This window comes from Giraffa tippelskirchi, chromosome 6, assembly GCF_054371585.1.
Source record: "Giraffa tippelskirchi isolate mGirTip1 chromosome 6, T2T-mGirTip1v1.2.pri, whole genome shotgun sequence".
Lineage (NCBI taxonomy): Eukaryota > Metazoa > Chordata > Mammalia > Artiodactyla > Giraffidae > Giraffa > Giraffa tippelskirchi.
In genome coordinates this window covers 22,542,475-22,562,436 of record NC_137280.1, presented here as the reverse complement: position 1 = coordinate 22,562,436, position 19,962 = coordinate 22,542,475, and the positions used below count along the sequence as shown (strand labels likewise).

The following is a 19,962-nucleotide window of genomic DNA, read 5'->3' as shown; positions in this document are numbered from 1 at the left end:
GAACAGGGAGACCTGTCGTGCTGCAGTGCATGGGGTTGCAAAGAGTCGGACATGACTGAGCGACTGAACTGACTTGTGAAAACATATGTTTTCATTTCTCTTAAGTTTTTCTCTAGGAGTGGAATTGCAGGGTAGTGGCACTAGTGGTAAAGAATCTGCCTGCCAGTGTAGGAGACGGAAGAGACATGAGTTCAATCTCTGTGTTGGGAAGATACCCTGGAGGAAGGCATGGAAACCCACTCCCGTATTCTTGCCTGGAGAATCCCATGGACAGGGTAGCCTAGCAGGCTACAGTCTATAGAGTCTCACAGAGTCAGACACAACTGAAGCAACTTAGCATGCACATGGTAACTCTATGTTTTAACCTTTTGAAGAACCACCAGATGATTTTCCATCATCTTACATGCCCACTAGCAATGGATGAGTGTTCTTATTTATACACATCCTCATCATCATATGTTATTTTTGTGACTTTTTAATTAAATCTATGGGGCTTCCCTTGTGGCTCAACTGGTGAAGAATCCACCCACAATGCAGGAGACCTGGGTTCAATCCCTGGGTTGGGAAGATTCCCTGGAGAAGCGAAAGGCTGCCCATTCCAGTATTCTAGCCTGGAGAATTCCATGGATTATCCATGGGGTTACAAAGAGTTGGACATGACTGAGTTACTTTCACCTTCACTTAATTAAATCTATCCTAGTGGGTATGAACTACTATCTCATTGAGATTTTGACTGTACTGTATCCTACATTTTCCTGATGATGAATGATGAACATCCTTTAATGTGCTTATTGGCTGTTTACATTTCTTCTTTGGAGAAATGTCTATTGAATTTCTTTGCCCATTTTCGATTGGGTTGTCATTTATTATTTAGTTGAGAGAGTTCTTTATGTATTCTAAATACAAATTATCTCCCAGTGTAATATTTTTTGCACCATATGGGTTGTCTTCATATAATGATTGTACTCAAAAAACAAAACATTTAAATTTTGATGAAGTCCAATTTATTTAATCTTTTCTTGTGTTGCATACAGTTCTGGTGTTATATCTAGGAAGGCTTTGCCTAACCCAAATACCAAAAATTTATTCATATTTAATTCCTTTACTGATGTTTCCACTATTTTTTTAGTTATTTCTCAGTGGTTTTTTTTTTAGGACTTATCATATACACCTAAACTTATCAGGATCTACTTCAGATTTATGTTAACTTTATTTAAATTAGATATAGAATTTATAACTCCTATATAAGGCTTTCCCCCCTTCCCCTTTTTGTGCTATAATTCTCATACATCTTACATCTATGTATGTTGCAGTTCATCAATACATTTTTATATTTATTACCTAATGTTATTTTCTGTAGTCTAAAGAAGGAAGCTGAGAGAAGAAGAGCTAGTGTATATTCATATAGTTTGTTACAGTAATCTTCTTAATTAATATTTCTTGATTTCTTCATTTCTTTCTATGGATTCCAGTTACACTCTGTTGTTTTTTTTATTACAGTTGTTTCCTTACTATAATATAGCTTTGTTCCTACCCAATTTCTGTATGCTTTTATTGTCAAATATATTACATCTCCATAATTATAGGCAATGACATAATTATATACATTTTGTTTTATGTGATTCCTTTTTAGATTAGTTAAAAGAAGGAGAGACAATACATAAGTTTTATTGTATTTTATAACTATCTACATAATTGTTTTTGTTGGAACTGTTTTTCTTTTTTCAGGGGGATTAAATTACTTGCTGTCTGGCATCACTTACTTTTAGCTTGAAGTACTTCCTTTAGTATTTCTTGCAAGACAGGTCTGTTAGCAATAACTTTTCTAGGGTTTGTTTGTCTTGAAATGTCTTTACTTTGCCCTCACACTTTATAGATAGTTTTTATGGACGTAAGATTCTTACAGGCTTTTTATTTTTTAGCAATTTGAATATCATCCTACTTCTTCTGGCCTCCATTATTTTTATTGAGAAGTCATTTGCTAATATTATTGTTCTCTTGTTTGTGATGAGTTCTTTTTATCTTAGCTTTCAAGATTTTCTCTTCATCTTTGGCTTTTATTGTTTTCTCTATGATACGTCTCTGGGTGGATCTCTTTCTGTTTACCTTATTGAGAATTCTTAAATGTCTAGATACATTTTTTCATCAAATTTGGGTAATTTTCTTTAAAAAAAAAACTTTCTGTTTTCCTCTCCTTTTGATGCGTCTGCTACATGCATGATGGAAAGTTTAGTTATGTCCTACATTTCTCTGAGGCTCTGTTGATTTTTCCTTCATCATTTTTTCTCTGTTCTTCAGATTGCATAATCTCTATCTATTTATCATCAAGCTTACTGGTTCTTCTTTTGCCAGTTCAGATTTACTATGAGCCCCTCATGAATTTTTCATTCCAGCTATTATAATAGTATACTTTTCAGCTCTAAAATTTCCATTGATTCTTCAGAGAATTTTTAATCTCTTTATTGATATTTTCTATCTTGTGAGATATTGTCATATTGTTTTCTTTACTTCTCTAAACATGATTCCCCTTAGTCCTTGAACATGTTTATAGTAGCTATTTTGTAATTTGTTTCTGTTAAGTCTGGCACACAGGTCTTCTCACATTGCCTTCTATTCTTTTTCCTTATGTATGAGAAATGCTTTCCTCTTTCTTTGCATGTTTCGTAGTTTTTGCTGAAGACTGGCCATTTTAGAGTATATATTTTAATGGTTCTGGATATGATAACCCCAACATGTCCACCTCTGCCCCTGGGCTTGTTGTTGTGGGAAGAAGGGAAGCAGGAATCTTGTGTTCTTTGTTATATTGACTCAGAGTAGAGTGTCTATCACGTTGAGCTGAGGGAGAGGAGGGAGGCTGCAGGTCATGCTCTCACTGTTATTTATGAGATATCCTTGAGTAAATGTGTGCATGGGTGGGGGGGGCTGGAAGAGGGGCTTCCCTGATGGCTCAGATGGTAAAGAATCTGCCCACAATGCGGGAGATGTGGGTTCGATCCCTGGATCAGGAAGATCCCCTGGAGAAAAGAATGGCAACCTGCTCCAGAAATCTAGCCTGGAGAATCCCATGAACAGAGGAGCCTGTCAGCCTACAGTCCATAGGGTGTGTTTTTGATTAGCTGTATGCCCCTAGGAAAATTTGCAGAGATTTTAAATGACTGCTTTTTTAAAAATAATTTTTATCAATTATGGTTGTTTTGCTGGGAAGCAGGTCTACAGAGCTCTACTCCAGGTGTGGAATTGGGGCCTTTAATCTACCTCAGCAGAGCTCACTTTTTTTGGCAGTTTGCACTCAGAGAGTTGACTCTCTGGGCAGTTTTATATGTTTTATTAACTTATATTCTAAGGTAATTTTATATGTTACTTAATATTTTAATATTCTAAAGATGTATTAGTAATATATTTCTTTCATTTATTGAGCACACACTGCTTAGCATCTTATATATACCATCTTGACACTCATACTTGTGTGAGATAGAGGCCCTTACCACCATCCCATGTTTTACAGATAATAAGAATGAGATTCACTCAGGAAGAAATAATCCTCAATGCCATAAAACTAGTTAGGAATGGAGCCAAGATGATCACAAATCTGTCAGGTTTTAATGAATGTGGTTGCCCAGAATTTTTTCTGCTTTATTGCTGTTTCTTTTTTAAGGTATATTTCTAAAAGTAAAATTACTAGGCCAAAAGAGATGAATATTTAAATTTTCTTGGTAAGAATTAGCAAATTGATTTCTAGAAAATCATTTTTTTATTAAGTTTTTTCTGTACTGGGGCTAGAATATCCCTTTCATTTTTTCACCTGAAATAGCATTATATGATCATTTTTACTTGTATTATGTTGTTACTGATGTTGAAAATGTTTCCATTCTCTCAATATAAATTATTTATTCATAAATTGAGACTCTTGAAGCTTTTCTTACTATTTTTATGAGCCTTTTACATAAACTAATATAGATACGAGTGTTCGATATTTGCTACAAGTACCTTTGCTTAACTTGTTTTTCACTTTTATTTTGGTTGAATACATTTTTATTACCTTAACAATTTGTATGTAGTCCAGTTTATTAAGGAAATCATCTACTTAATTTTTTGAGATGAGAAAAAAAAAGCTCAGAAGCGGTTATCCTAGAGATCAAAATTCTGAAAACTACTGTCAGTCACCTTTGTTTCACAGGGGATTTCCTGGGGAGTGACTCTCCTCACGGTGGTTGCAAGAGCATTGCCTCCTCTGTGAGGCATGCCTTCTTAAGGATCTGGCATATTGGAACACCTCACCAAACTACTTTTTTCTAGTAAACTCCCTATCAAGGAGCTATGCTCAATATTCCAATTCCAGTGGACTGGGCAGTAGGGCAACTCTCTCTGCATTTTTTTAACTCAGAAACTTTAGGAGCTATGATAGTCTATATTATAGACTTCAGTCTTCCTTCATTGAGGAGGTGCATCTTTCAACTTAGTTGGCAGGTTAGCTAGGAGACACTAGCAAGGTAATGTGAACAGAAGCACATTTCTCAATTTTAATTCTTTCTAATTTACCTCTTTGAATGACAACACCTCAGTTCATCTTGAGTAAGTTTGTGATAATTAATCTGAAATTCTCTAATTTCAAAATTCTCCAAGCTAGGCTTTAATAGTATGTGAACCAAGAACTTCCAAATGTTCAACCTGAATTTAGAAAAGGCAGAGGAACCAGAAATCAAACTGCCAACATCTTTTGTATCATAGAAAAAGCAAGAGAATTCCAGAAAAACATCTACTTCTGTTTCATTGACTGCGCTAAAATATTTGACTGTGTGGATCACAATAAACTGTGGAAAATTCTTCAAGAGATGCCAACAAAGGTTGGCAACAAAGATTCGTATAGTCAAAGCTATGGTTTTTCCAGTAGTCATCTATGGGTGTGAGAGTTGGACCATAAAGAAAGCTGAGCGCTGAAAAATTGATGCTTTTTAACTGTGGTGTTGGAGAAGACTCTTGAGAGTCCCTTGAACAGCAAGGAGATCAAACCAGTCAATCCTAAAGGAAATTAGTCCTGAATATTCATTGGAAGGACTCATGCTGAAGCTCAAGCTCCAATACTTTGGCCACTTGATGCAAAGAACTTATTCATTGGAAAAGACCCTAATGCTGGGCAAGATTGAAGGCAGGAGGAGAAGGGGACGATAGAGGATGAGATGGTTATATGTCATCACTGAATCAATGGACATGAGTTTGAGTAAGCTCTGGGAGATGGTGATGGAGAGAGAAGACTGGAATGCTGCAGTCCATGGGGTTGCAAAGAGTTGGACATGACTGAGCAACTGAACTGAATTTCCTACATATTCCTTAGTGAGAGGGTGCTTTATTGACTATGCCAAAGGCTTTGATTGTGTGAATCACAATAAACTGTGGAAGATTCTGAAAGAGATGGGAATACCAGACCACCTGACCTGTCTCTTGAGAAACCTGTATTCAGGTCAGGAAGCAACAGTTAGAACTGGACATGGAACAACAGACTGGTTCCAAATAGGAAAAGGAGTACATCAAGGCTGTATAATGTCACCCTGCTTATTTAACTTACATGCAGAGTACATCATGAGAAACGCTGGGCTGGAGGAAGCACAAGCTGGAATCAAGATTGCCGGGAGAAATATCAATAACCTGAGATATGCAGTTGACATCACTCTTATGGCAGAAAATGAAGAAGAACTAAAGAGCCTCTTGATGAAAGTGAAAGAGGAGAGTGAAAAAGTTGGCTTAAAGCTCAACGTTCAGAAAACTAAGATCGTGGCATCTGGTACCACCACTTCATGGCAAATAGATGGGGAAACAGTGGCTGACTTTATTTTTCTGGGCTCCAAAATCACTGCAGATGGTGATTGCAGCCATGAAATTAAAAGACACTTACTTCTTGGAAGGAAAGTTATGACCAACCTAGGCAGCATATTGAAAGCAGAGACATTACTTTGTCAACAAAGGTCCATCTAGTCAAGGCTATGGTTTTTCCAGTAGTCATGTATGGATGTGAGAGTTGGACGATAAAGAAAGCTGAGTGCCGAAGATTGATGCTTTTGAACTGTGATGTTGGAGAAGACTCTTGAGAGTCCCTTGGACTGCAAGGAGATCCAACCAGTCCATCCTAAAGGAAATCAATTCTGAATATTCATTGGAAGGACTGATGTTGAAGCTGAAACTCCAATACTTTGGCCACCTCATGTGAAGAGTTGACTCATTGGAAAAGACCCTGATGCTGGGAAGGATTGGGGGCAGGAGGAGAAGGGGATGACAGAGGATGAAATGGCTGGATGGCATCACCAACTCAATGGACTTGGGTTTGGGTGGACTCTGGGAGTTGGTGATGGACAGGGAGGCCTGGCGTGCTGTGGTTCATGGGGTCACAAAGAGTCGGACACGACTGAGCAACTGAACTGAACTGAACCTCCATAGTGCTTCTCCAACACATACTTCACTATCAATTAAGGATCTTAAGTCTTAAAGTCTTTATTAGATGACATCGTCATCTAGACATATGCCTGCCATATGTGTCTCCATTTCTTTCCTTCAAGAGGGCAGCCATACTTAGTCTCTCTAGTGGTCATCTGTCTGTACAGATGAACTTAGGTGTTTTAATGACTATGTTCTAGGACAGCTGTATAGACAGACAACCACCAATGATTACTACCATACCTTTCCCCAAATTCAAACTAGCAGGCACATACTCTGCAAGTTACCTGTTTCTTATCATTACTAGTGACAAACATGATTTTATTTCTTCCTAAAACTATCTGGCTAGTTGTGGTATTAATAGAAGATATTGATCCAAATAACTAAGAGTCCAGTTCATTTGGGAGAAGAATCAACTTCTATGAAAGAATAGTTTTACTCCTGTTGTGTGAAATAATATATAATCATATTAATTTAGTCTAGAAATAAGTTGAAATTATGTGTTTTCCCCCCATTCTGCCTAAATATACATCATAGACTATAATAACTTGTAGTTTTCCTCTGCTGTGAAAGCAAAACTTTCTAACTGAAAACTTTAGAATCATATAACCTATATTTTATTGGCAGGGGCAGGGAATGTCTTAAATATGAAAATTCCAAACTGGCAATTTTTCCGGAATGAAGAAAGGGCTCCCTTTTCAGATGTGACCTTATCCTGAACTTCTCTGAAATAGCACAGTCAACTGTGCTGTGAATGTATTTGACCTCATCAGTTTACTGAAATTTGAAGCCATATCTATATGGCAATATGGGGAGATATGTATCTATTATATATATTCAGATATATATCAGTAATTATTGGGGAAATGATAGTCCAAAGCTTCAGATATTCAAAACCTCTTCCTACAAAAACATGAATAATTGTTATTACTGACTGAAAATTCTCTACCTGTTATTATCAAGTCATGTGTGGGTCTTATGTTCATAAGCAAAAACATTGGAAGATTAAAAATAAAAGCCATAATGACTAATGTTAAAGTCCCTAGAAGCGCACTGTTAGCCTTTCTAATGTTAAATTCCCTAGAAGCACACTGTTAGCCTTTATCTACTTTGGATGCAGAAAAGAAAGTCAATTACCAATTTTATTTTAGGTAATTTCTATGGCCACAGTTACCAGGAGAAACAGAAATTCTTCAAATGCAAACTCACAATAAAGACAGTGTTTTTTCCTTCAGTGAATTCCACAGATATGTTTTTGTCAAAGGTCTCAACCACCAGCTGTACAACTTGCCATAGTCTGCCAACACATCCTTGCCAGAGCCGGTCTCAATTGCTCAAAGGAAAAAAAAAAAATAGAAATTTCTTCTGAACAAGAACATGAACCAGCAGGTCCCAACATAATGGAGAATGTTTGATAATGTCAACCTTTAAAGGGTCTAATGTTTTTTTTTTTACAAAACTGGTTTCATAAGCTTTTAATATTTATCATACATTTTGCTAGTGATATTTTAAAATAACTTTTCTACTGGTTTAGTCTATAAATCCAACTTTTGACAAGACAGAGAAGAAACAAGACCCTCTAACAGGAAAACATGTCCATCTTTTGTTGTGAATACTCATATGCATCATCCTATGGAGAATACCTTTTAGCAAGCACATTGGCCCAAACATCTGTGCTCTATTGTGTTTCCTGAACAAATCCATCCTTTCAGGGACTATAAAACAAGAATTCATATAAAAATGTATGTAAGAAAGACACATTTCTCTTTTTAAAAGCTCATTCATCCATGATGAAGCTATTAAAAGAAGGTTCATGTTAGCAGTAAAGAACAAGGGGTAATTGTGTGAGTATCTGTGGTGGGAAGGTCCAGACGAGGGATGGTGGGGTTAGAATGATGGAGACCCGGCAACCAGACAGACCGCAAAGATGTCCTCTGGGGGGCTTATTTGAGGATAAACAAAGAGAAGGCGATCTACACAGATGTGCCAAAGATTCATGGTAAACAGCTGGCAGACATTCCAGTTAGTGAGAAAAGCGTGGTGCTGGGGTGTGCTGGGGTTAAGAGAGGCCTGGCTGAGCGCAGGTTGGCGATGAACAGAAACCAGCAGCAAGCAACACACAGAAGCTGAGGAAGAAAAACAGAGTCAAATCTGGGAAGTAATGTGTACCAGGGGAGATGTGTTCAGGAGTAAATCTCTGATACCTGAAAGGGCCCTGCCTCTAGAGAGACTGCATGCACACATGCTAAGTCACTTCAGTCGTGTTCGACTCTTTGCAACCCTATGGACCATAGCCTGCCAGGCTCCTCTGTCCATAGGATTCTCCAGGCAAGAATATTGGAGTGGGTTGCCATGCCCTTCTCCAGGGAATCTTCCCAACCTAGGGATCAAACTTACATCTCTTTATGTCTCCTGCATTGACAAGCGGGTTCTTTACCACTAGCGCAACCTGGGAAGCTCAGAGAGCCTAGAATAATGGGAAGACTCGCGAAGCAAGAGTAAAGCACACATGACTCTGCTTCTGAAGTCAAAGGGCTTTAAAAGGATTCTCAGAAATAGAAGGGGCATGTCTCCCTTGGCAATCCATGTCAGAACTTGCATAGGGTAAGGACTAGCCATTACCAAATTACGCAATTATATACGCTCCTCCACTCTACTGTAATAAACCACTGCCACTGATAGGAAAGCTTCTTATTTCACAAGTGTGTTGGAACAAATAAAAAGGTGGAATGCTGAAAATCACTGACATAGTGGGGTTTGGTCGTAAAAAAAAAATCAAGGAGCTCAGTATAGTTCCAGAATGCAATATTAGCGATACAGTTGCATTTAGATCAATCTTGATGCCAAGCTGTGAGCACTAGGTAACTGACGTAACAAGGAATCTCATGCACCTTGGATTCAGATTGGCCAACATTCAGTTCCCAATCTGCCATGGACCCTGGGCACATTTTTAAGCTCACCGACCCTCATTTTTCTATTACTGCTTTAGATTCCCAGACCCCATATTTAGAGAATCTAGTGGTCCAACATGGGCTTCCAGAAGCCCATTTTCATTGCTTTAGCTTTTCAGTGGTTTATAACATCCTTCCATGACCCTTCTATAATCTGTCCCTTCTTGGCCAGCTAAAGTTGTCCCACCAATCTATTCTCTGAGGGGGGGGAGGGGTGCTCAGGCAAAGGATGCTGCAGAGAGAGCAAAAGAAATTGATGACAAACCATTTGGGAGTTGGGTGGGAAAGGTCATGAATATAGACTCTCAGCAAGTCAGGGAAGGAAGGGGCTGGTTCCCGTGTGCTATGAACCCCCAAAATATAACTTCTCGGAAATGTTCAGGTCACTTCCTTTGTGTACTTCTCAGGTTCCTGGCACCACTTGCCCTCTGTGACAAGGGTCTCTTTATCCCTCTGCTCCTTGGCTCAATGAAGAAAGAACTCGTTTCAGACATTTAAAAATAATGACACAAATAAGTATATAATTACAAATCAAGATAAGCACTAAGTAAGAAAAGAAGAGGATGCAATGAGACAGTATAATGGGATCTGATTTAAGTACGGGACTTGGAGCTGAGAAGTGGGGAAATAGCATCAGTAGACATTAAATGTCTAAAGAGTAGGAGGAAAGGGATTTCTTGGCTGAGGGAACAGCAAGATATTCTGTTTTACCATCACTGGGATAGTAACTCTGAGGAGCAGCATCCGTTTCCATCTGAACCAACTGACCTGTGAATGATTTGATGCTTACAAATTAAAAAAAATATTAATAGAACCACCACATTTAAATTCTTAAAGAACGCGACTAAATCAGCAATATAAAATGAGAAATTAAGATACTTTAAACAGCAATTCCATGGATATAGTCATTTCCACTGTGACCTAACATGTTTCTATTACTTTTCCCAGGTACCAACACAAAGAAAGCGGAGGAAGAAAGGTAAGATGTTCCAAATGGTCTTCCCTCACGTTCTCCAACCTACCATTGGTGTTTAAGCAACGTGGGGTCCTTTTAATTCTTCCAGAAGAGTGTCATCAACCCCGTGCAGACCATCTTACATGTGGTCCATGGGTGAGGACTCTCAGCCTCTTCTGATTTCTTCTTGTTTGTTTCCTTCTTCTGGCTGATGAACCTGAAGCAGCAGCTCTCCTGTGCGCTCGCTCACCTCACTCCTGCTCAGGGTTGCCAGAGGCACCAGGGAAGGCTGTGCCAGCCTGTAGTATTGGTCTTCAGGTCATTAATTTCTTAGGCTTGAGGGCTTTACCGACTGCTCCTAAGAGTGGCTTCTGTCACTATAGAACCTTCTGGCACTATTTCTCATCATTGCAAGAAGTTGTTGAAAGTTACTGGTCTCACTGTTTCAAGAAGATTACTCTGACAAATAAACTGGGTTTTATTCACTCATTTCTGTAAGGCTTCTCATATGAGGATTAGGGCACAAATCCTTTGGCACTCTGGTGGTAGGACAAGCCCACACGATAAGCATTAAATATCATCAATGTGCTCTTCCTTTTGCCTTTCTGAATACAAGATATTCACCCCTGTTTCCCCAAAGCATCCGTTAGCCTCATGGGATATTTGGATGCTGTAAAGAAAAAGAACAAGTTAATACTTGGCCTCTGAAATCCAAACAGACAGACTATTGTTCTGAGACTAGAATTTGCAGGTTCCACTGAGCCTTTGTTGTCCTTCTGGTTATGAAAATACACTCAAGGGACTCACTGTGCTGTGGTGGGTGTGCTCCATCTGTGTCAAGTGAATGTGAAGAGGAGACATGATTTGGGGGAAATAAAAGCAATGCCCAACCTCTTCAGGCCTCAGAAATGTATGGGAAGAAGAGAACAGTGAGAGAGGGTGACAGATAGGTGTCTTCTGAGGCCCTCTCTGCAGTTAAGAGGAGAGAACTTTTCAGAGAGGTGAGGGCAACAGTGAAGGCAGAGAAGGGCTCTGCCCACTCTACACTGAGAGCTCTAGAAAGATGTCACCTTGGAAACATCACCACGCTGGCAGGTGGCCACAGCAATTTGGCAAGGTTAGATGGTCAGGCAGAGGGAGGCCTTGAAGAACTCTGTGGGGTCACTCAGGATTGTTAAGCAACTGAGACTGTAGCGGGGGAGCTTGTCACGCTGACTTGATCGCACGGGTTACTGAGCAGCCTGCAAGGCTCAAGGCTGACTGCGTTAGACCCTGCGACGTCTCTACCCAAGCAGAAGCCAACATCAGGCTCATTTGCCAGGGAGGCCTGCTGAGCCCTGACCATGCTGGCAAAGATCAGCTCATGAATCTGGCCTGCTGCACATTTCAGATGCAAATGACAGGAGGACCAGCAGACCAGCTGGGTGAGAGGCATTGTCCGAGAGCTTGCGAGACAGACAGCATGGAGCCTGAGGACCCAGCCCTTCCCATTAACTTAAGGCTGTGTGCTTGGCACCCCTTTCTCCATATGCTCAGATACTTACTTAGGGAGAGAAAGAGTAATTATATACCATGTGGTTTATTCGTACTGTTTTTGGAAGTTTTGTTGTGTTGTGTTTTTTTTTTTTTGAAAGATGATAAATAGAATGAGCACCTTAATGTCAAAGATCATGTTTTTTTTTCACCTTTACATCTCTCTTAGTACCTGACCATGGTTCTGCAAGTCAAAGAAGCTCAAACAACAAACAGAAAAACTTATAAATGAGAAATTAGTAAATAAGTGTTTTTAGATTTCAATGGTTCACAACATCCTAGAAAGTAGCTCACGGTATCTTAAAGCATAACCCTGTTTCCGCACTTCCCTAACTCAGTGCTCCAAAGACATAAATCACCTTGGGTAGGAAGAAACCATGTCTCTAAGACTGGGCTTCCAAACTTTAAGAATTTTTCTGTTTTCCAGTCATTTTTGTGTTAGAAGGGGGCAGTCACATCTAGTTTGTGAAACCCTGGCTACAAGAGATTTTCAATCAACACACAAAGGTTCACAGAGGCTGTCCCTTCCAAGAATAATCTCCCAGGGCCCCATTCAACAATAAATATTGCCCAACTTCCCTGTGCAGAAGTCAGCTTAAGGCCGCAAACACTAAGGAAATTGCCTCTGCGTCCAGCCGGCTGACTTGGCAGGCCAAGAGCCCGCGCACAGAGAAGGCCTGTTTCTGTTTGTTTTCCTCATACTTTTCCTGCTCTCCCAGCAGTAAGCCATGGCAAGTTATGGAAAAGCCTGGGAAGACTCGCGTTTTCCTCAGACCCACTAATTATGAAGAACCAAAGTTTTTGCTTGAACTGTCAGGGCAGTCATGAAGCTGACCTCTGCACACTCTGCAAACATGGAACTTCTGTAAACCTCACTCTAAAAAAGGTCTGGGGAGAGAGGCCTCAGTCTCTACTCACTCTGTTTCAGTTTGGAGCTCCTTCTCCTAGAAACATTAAAATGGACAGCAGCCATTTTATCATCCATTGCCCTTGTCACCCAGTAGAGTCTGAAGGAATGTTCTCCTTATAGTGTCATAGAAAGAGCAACAAAACAACCCGTTTGTTATCATAAAAGGACAGACTTAGGTTGTGATTCCAGTATGAATAAAGTCACTGAGTTTTTTGCATAACCTGGACCAACTCCCTTTACTTTTCTGGGTCTGAATTTCTATTCTGAAAAAAAAAGGGGCAGGGGAAGACTTTGTTATAATGTTTGAAATTCTGTCACACAGCACAGTTTTAAAATTATTAATGGAATATAAATCTTCACACTTTGGCCTGAGTTATACTTTTTTTCAAGAATATCTTAGGTGATTTTCTAAATTCCGTTTCTTGAATTGATTAGCTTAAATTATTCTATATACAAAAAACTTTCCTTCACAAGCTATTTGGATACCTTAAGATAAAATTAATATAATATTTCTTTCCCATTATAATACATTGCCTTATCAAAGCCAGGAGAGCTATGATTTATGCCTAGAGTTATCCATTTATGATTTTCTCTTTGGAAGTCTGAGTAGCTGTCTCTTCTAGGTAACTGTGTTTTTGTGCTAAAGGAAACAGCTGGTGGTATCAGCTGAAATCAGGTATTTGCTGGAATATGCCTTGGTCCATTTACTAATTTCTGAATTTTTTTTTAAAAAGATGCTTTATTAATCAAAAGGCTCTCATACTATATAATCTTCATTCCTGGCCATAAAAGTATATATAAATAACCTAGGTAATTTCAATAAGAGAAATGACATATTTGTTAATGAAGAAAAAACAACGTCAATGAGATATTGAGATGCCAGCTCAAAAACTGACTCTGGTGTTAAGAAATGCCATGAAAAAGAGCTTTTATACACATTCAGAAGTATATGCACAAAGTGATAAAACATAGTTGTTTCACAATTAGCACTGAGTGCACAAAATGTATATCAATGTTTTTTGAAACTGCATAAGTAATAGAGGTAGGACATATTTTTAGATATTTTAACAAAAGCATGCTATTTACATTTTTGGAAATATTAGCTTCTTATGTATTATAGATTCTGCTCTACTAACAATAACTACTTGGATTTACAGAGTTCTCAAGAATATCTATTGGCAATATTCTACACCTACACTTGGGTTAAACAAGTGCAAATATCTAACAGATCAACAAAGAATGTGACATGTGGAACTATTACTTTTCCAGTGACAGGTGATCATGTTCAGAAAAGAATGCAATAATTCCTTTAATGTTCACTCTACTTAAATGTCCATTTTTCCACCTTTGTCTCTTGCCAGAAGCACAATAATTATTCCAGACCTGGGCTATGTAATAAACGTCTGGGAATAGTTTACTTCCTTGAGCTGTTTCTCATACTAAGACATAGACCATGTGATATTCTGCCATCTGGGGCCTATATATGTAACTTCTAGTTCTCCACCAGAGTTACTCACATGTTCTGAAATACAATAATGCAAATAGTAAGATGTCATTTCACCTTTGGCTCAACCTGTAATTCAAAGAGCCTAAGGAGGTCAATTAAACTGCTCATTTAAAGTAGAATTGAAAAAATGGTATGTTGGAAAATAATGCAGAGAGTCCCTTTGTATTTTAAGTTTCTAAAACTATTACGAAAATATTAGGAGTTTACAGCTTGATGGTAATCCTCTGACAAAAACGAAATAGAAAGGGATTTAGGAATCAAATGATCACATTTTAACATGTAACCAGGGAGGGTGATGAAAGCATATTAAGAATTAGAAAAAAAAAAGTCAAATACTAACAGATGTGGAATATTATACAAAGAACTAACCCAGTAGGCATCCGCGTAGAAAAGAATCATGGGAATGAAAAACTAAAAGAGTTAGCATTTAGAGGTTGCTTTAAGTCTGTTTCCAAGTATACTAAGCTTAGATGAATTTGCTGAGAAATTTGCATTGTCCTGCCTGACCTAATGCCTGGTAAATAAGTCTTGATGTAGAGATAAGTGCTTGGCCCTGAGGGTGGAAGTATGGACTGGAAATAACAGAGGGGAGACGTTCCAAGTGCTGGAGCACACATCACTGTATACATTATATTATACAGTGGACTCTTGAAACTGAGAAGGCTGGTTCTTCTGGATGCTTCTCTGTGGGGATCAGTCCTCAGAATGGACTTCCTAGAGTTTTTCCCCCGACGCTCACCCCAGGTCCAGGCTCAACACGCCTGTACAGAATCTAACAAGCAGGTGATTTCCTTGGACTTTTCACCTAGTTTTTCCAGTTAATCAGCAGAGCTCTCACAATTGCATCCTCACAGAGTCTGCCACTGTTCTTCAAGAGGTCGCTGTGACCCGCAGGGCTGTCAGGTGACCTGCCCCAGCCTCACTCACCCAGCCCAGTCACGGGCACTCTATTATCCTCCAGCTGCTGTGAATTTCTGCCAGTCTCTTTCCTGCTCCCTGCCTTTCCCTCTGCCTGAAATGTTTCTTCCCTGGGTTCTTTGTGGGTTTGAGTTGATCTGGTTCTTCAGATCTCAGCTTAAATATAACTGTTCAGAGAAAGTTCCTCTGAACCCTAGGTAGAAAGGAAACATCTCTGTTATTAATAGTGTTACTTCCCTGATGGTGGCTTGGTTTACTTGTTGGCTGTTGGTTTTCCTCACCGAAATGCAAAGTGAGCAGGGAAATGTTCTGTCTTGCTTATTAGAGCATCCCTAATGCCTAGTCCTGCTCACATGCAAAGTAATGTTGTTAAATAAGTGAATGAAGAGAGGACTAAAAGGTTTTGTAGTGAAATGGAGAGATGAAAGGAGGTGAGAAGCATGTGAACACAGTGAAGGAGAGGAGAGAGTTAGGAGGAGAGCCTTTGTATTTCCTGTGGGTCATTTTAAAATCCTTCATTTCCCCCCAAGCCTAAGTGGCAAGGTAAAGGTGTCTGTTGGCATATCCTGGAATTCTTATGGAACTTGACCTTAGGAAGAAAGCAAAAATCAGAGGGGCACATTCAAAACACAACAAAAGCAAAAGTCTTCAAATATTCAATAGGAGCCCCTCTACTCACTCATAGACTGGTTACCTTAATCACCTACCCTGTTTACAAATTAGGAAATTCAGCCCAAAGATTAAAGCTTAAACATCTTAAGGATGTTAAATGATTAATGAAAATGGCAAACAAAAATTAGAATGAGGTTAGAAGGAAGGAAAAAGTAAAAAAAAAGAAAGAAAAAGAATGCTTATTGTATCCATATTATTAAGCCTTTGGGAACAGGGTAAGATTAGAGATGTCTATGTGAGAAAGTGAGTAAGAGTGAGAGCCAGGGCCAAAATGTAGCTGGGGATACCCCTGTGGTGGTGTGTGCTCAGATCCTCTCTGTTGTTACAGAACACCCCCACCACCCTGTCAGTTGATTCAGGAGTTCCGTGACCTTCAGCCAAGCTGTGTTAACACAAAGTACCAGGGAGAAAGGATGTTTCCACTGCCACTGCAGACAGAGCAGCTTTTTCCTGATGTCTATTAAGTGGAACTTGAACTGTAAAACAACAGCCGCAAGAAGAGAGTAGGCAACTTAAGCGTTTTCCCATAAGTACAGGGCTTTCGCTTGTGCGGGCCAAGGGCTCCATGTCAGTCTGCATCGAGCAGCTTGCTGAAACCCGCCGAGCTGACAGCTGCGGCTGGCCTGGAGCCCACCATGGACCTGAGGAGACTCATACTCCCCTGCTTCATGTGGGGCTTAAAATAACGCTGAATCATCACTTTGGAGTTACAGACTGTGTCAGCCCGCGGAGGGCTGAGGTCATTGCTTGAGATCTTCTTGGGCTGGACGGGAATAGAGGCCTTCAGAAGATATGTGAAGCAAGACACACACTGTGTGACTTCAGTTCACCAACTTGAATTATCTTCCTATTTTCTATGCAGAAGATGGATAGCAGGATTTTCCAAAATTATTTTTGCTTTTCTGCTGATTTCAGAAAGTTGAGGATGACTTTCCAGACTTTGAAAAATATGTCTAAAATAATGCTTTCTGAAGATATCCTAGAGGTCTCCTAGGACCAGCGTTTCTGTGGTCCTGGATATCTCAGGGCATACAGGGCTCAAGGGTAATTGGCAAGAACCCTTCTATTCTCTTCCCCTGTGCTCCAAGATGGTGGCAGAATTTCAAGAAATAGATTCAACATGTATTTTCACAAATGAGATTTGTCAACCAGAAAAGATGAGGCTGTAGCTTTTTGGAATACCCAAATAGTGTAATTATAAAGATTTTCTGGGATGTAACTCCCAGAGATGCATCTTCCCCTTTGACAAAGGGTGAAACACATATGGGCTTCCCTGGTGGCTCAGAATGTAAAGAATATGCCTGCAATACAGGAGACTTGGGGTTGATCCTTGGCTCGGGAAGATCTCCTGGAGAAGGGAATGACAACTCACTCCAGTGTTCTTGCCTGTAGAATTCCATGGACAGGAGCCTGGTGGGCTTCAGTCCATGGGGTCAGAAAGACTCAGACATGACTGAGTAACTAACATTTTCACTTAAGCATATATAATAATTTACATAAAGACTGTGTGTCATCAGAAACAATTTAGGAAGCAGTGGGAGGTTGTATGTGGCAGTATATTAAACACTTCTCAAATACATAAACAGCTGGGTCTTTTTTCATATGCAAGTAATTTAAGTTTTCTGTTAGTCATCTCATGAAATTTAGAAGAAAATGGAAATTACAGAAGTGACATGGCAACACTGGAAGACACTAAAACACTTTATGGATACATCTAAGAGACTGGATTGCATTCTAATGATGTGTATTTTGTTATAGACTGGTTCTTTGAAAACTGGCAAACTATATCTGTTTTTAACAGAGAAGTACAAATGGACCAGAATGATATAATCTATTTCTATTTCTTTTTATCGTTCATTTATTAAGTATCTGTTGACATCTGCTATATGCCAAGAAGTATGCTAAGGACTAGATGTATAAAAGTCAAGAGAAGACAGACAAAATCCATGCCCTCCTGCAGTTCATTATTAGAGGAAGCAGACTAATTTGCATATTTAATTATGTAACTATGCCTATGAAAGTGCCCCCTAAAAGAAATGAATGGCACTAAAAGAACTTGTAACATGATGTCATGACTTCATCCAGAAGGTCAAATGAGGGTTCTCTAATGAGGTGATATTAATCTGAGTTTGAAGGATGAATAGCATTAGATAAAGAAGAGAATTTCAGGCAAAGCGAAAGCATGTGCCAAAGACTTGGGATGGGAAGAAGCTTAGCAAATTTAATAACTGAAAGAGAGGCAAATGAGCTGGAACATCAGTAATCAGGAGAGTGACGGGAGGTGAAGGTACTAGGGAGGTAAAGGTACTAATGTAAGCAGGATCTTGCCGATTGTTTGTTAAAATTTGGGGATTTTATCTTAGAAATCAATGAAAAGCTTTTGAAGTATTTGATACATTGGAATGCTATGACTAGAAATGCAGTTTTAAAAATCCATGTATTTTCTATTTAAAAAAAAATTGAAGAAGGGAGCAAGGATGTATGTAGAGCAATGCATTCAGCAGCTCTTGCAAAAATTCAAAAGAGAGAATAGTCGCATGAACTTGGGTGGTAGTAGCAATGGAAATGAGGTGGCTCTGTATTAAAATGAAGAATAGTTGATATCTGGCACATTGTGGACCTCAATAATATTTATTGAAAAACTGACTGATTAGTTTTACATTTAGGAAGAGAAAAGAATCAGGTGCACCACTTCTATTGCTTCAGATGAGAATGTATTATACATAAAGCTGTTTTCTGAAGTGTTGTTCACTGCTATGTCCTGAGTCAGTCGTGTCCAACTCTTTGCATCCCCATGGACTGTAGTCCTCCAGGCTCCTCTGTCCTTCTCTAGGCAAGAATACTGGAGTGGATTGTCATGCCCTCCTCCAAATTGTTCACAGAGCCAGGAGCATTAGCAACACCAGAGAGCTTACTAGAACTAGGTTCTTCAGCCCACCCAGATCTACTGCAAGTGGGGCTACTATTGAGATCCCCAGGTGATCTGTATGCAACTTGAAGTTTGAAGTTTGAGAAGAAATGCTCCAATGTAGGGTGACACTGGAGCTGATGAAACTCCAATACTTTGGCCACCTCATGCGAAGAGCTGACTCATTGGAAAAGACCCTGATGCTGGGAAGGACTAGGGGCGGGAGGAGAAGGGGACAACAAAGGATGAGATGGCTGGGTGGCATCACCGACTCGATGGACATGGGTTTGGGTAGACTCCAGGAGTTGGTGATGGACAGGGAGGCCTGGCGTGCTGTGATTCATGGGGTCACAAAGAGTCGGACATGAGTGAGCAACTGAACTGACCTGAACTGGAGCTGAAACATACATAATCTTAAAAGAGCAGGTTAGAATCAAAACCAGAAGAAGGAAATGGGGGAACGTGTTTAAATTATGCATAAATAAAATAGTAAGCACTATTCAAGATGGGCTTGAGTACATAATTAGGTGAGACTTGTTATGGAAACTCATCATTGTAATAAACAAAATTTCAAATTCCCAAGCATTGTGATAAGACAGTGCTGGTGATGACTATTTCTCTGCCTAATAATAACAATAAAAAATAACTGGGGACTTCCCTGGTGGTCCAGTGGTTAGGGCTTCACCTTCCAGTGCAGGGGCGTGCAGGTCAGACCCTTGGTTGGGGACCTAAGATCCCACATGCCTCTTGGCCAAAAGAATAAAACATAAAATAGAAGCAATGTTGTATGTAACAAATTCAGCAAAGACTTAAAAAAAAAAAGGTACACATCAGAAAACTCTTAGAAAAATAGTAGCCATAATAGAAATTGTAGTTATGACAATGATTAAGACTTGCATTGTACAGTTACTCAGTTCTTGCTTTTATATGCTTTTGCTGTTAGAGAAATTCAAGTTAAAGGGAGAACCCTTAACAGTATGGGGAGAAATGGCATCGTATGTTATGGTGTGCAGAGGAAAATACTGAAATTCTCCTCTGCTACCATGTATTTTGACAGAGGTTTATTTTTTTAAAAAGTGAAGGAAATGGCAGCCCACTCCAGTATTCTTGTCTGGAGAATCCCATGGACAGAGGAGACAGGTGGGCTATAGTCCATGGGGTCGCAAAGAGTCAGACATGACT

General features: G+C 39.4%; 1 protein-coding gene across 1 annotated transcript in view; it reads left to right on the top strand.

Annotated features, from left to right (window-relative positions):
• The window catches only part of ANGPT1 (angiopoietin 1), a 797,336-nt gene that overhangs the window by 509,055 nt on the left and 268,319 nt on the right, over positions 1-19,962 (top strand). The window contains exon 16 of the transcript XR_014056675.1: positions 10,326-10,356. The gene's annotated coding sequence lies outside the window, so the exon portion shown is untranslated. The remainder of the gene's footprint in view (positions 1-10,325; positions 10,357-19,962) is intronic.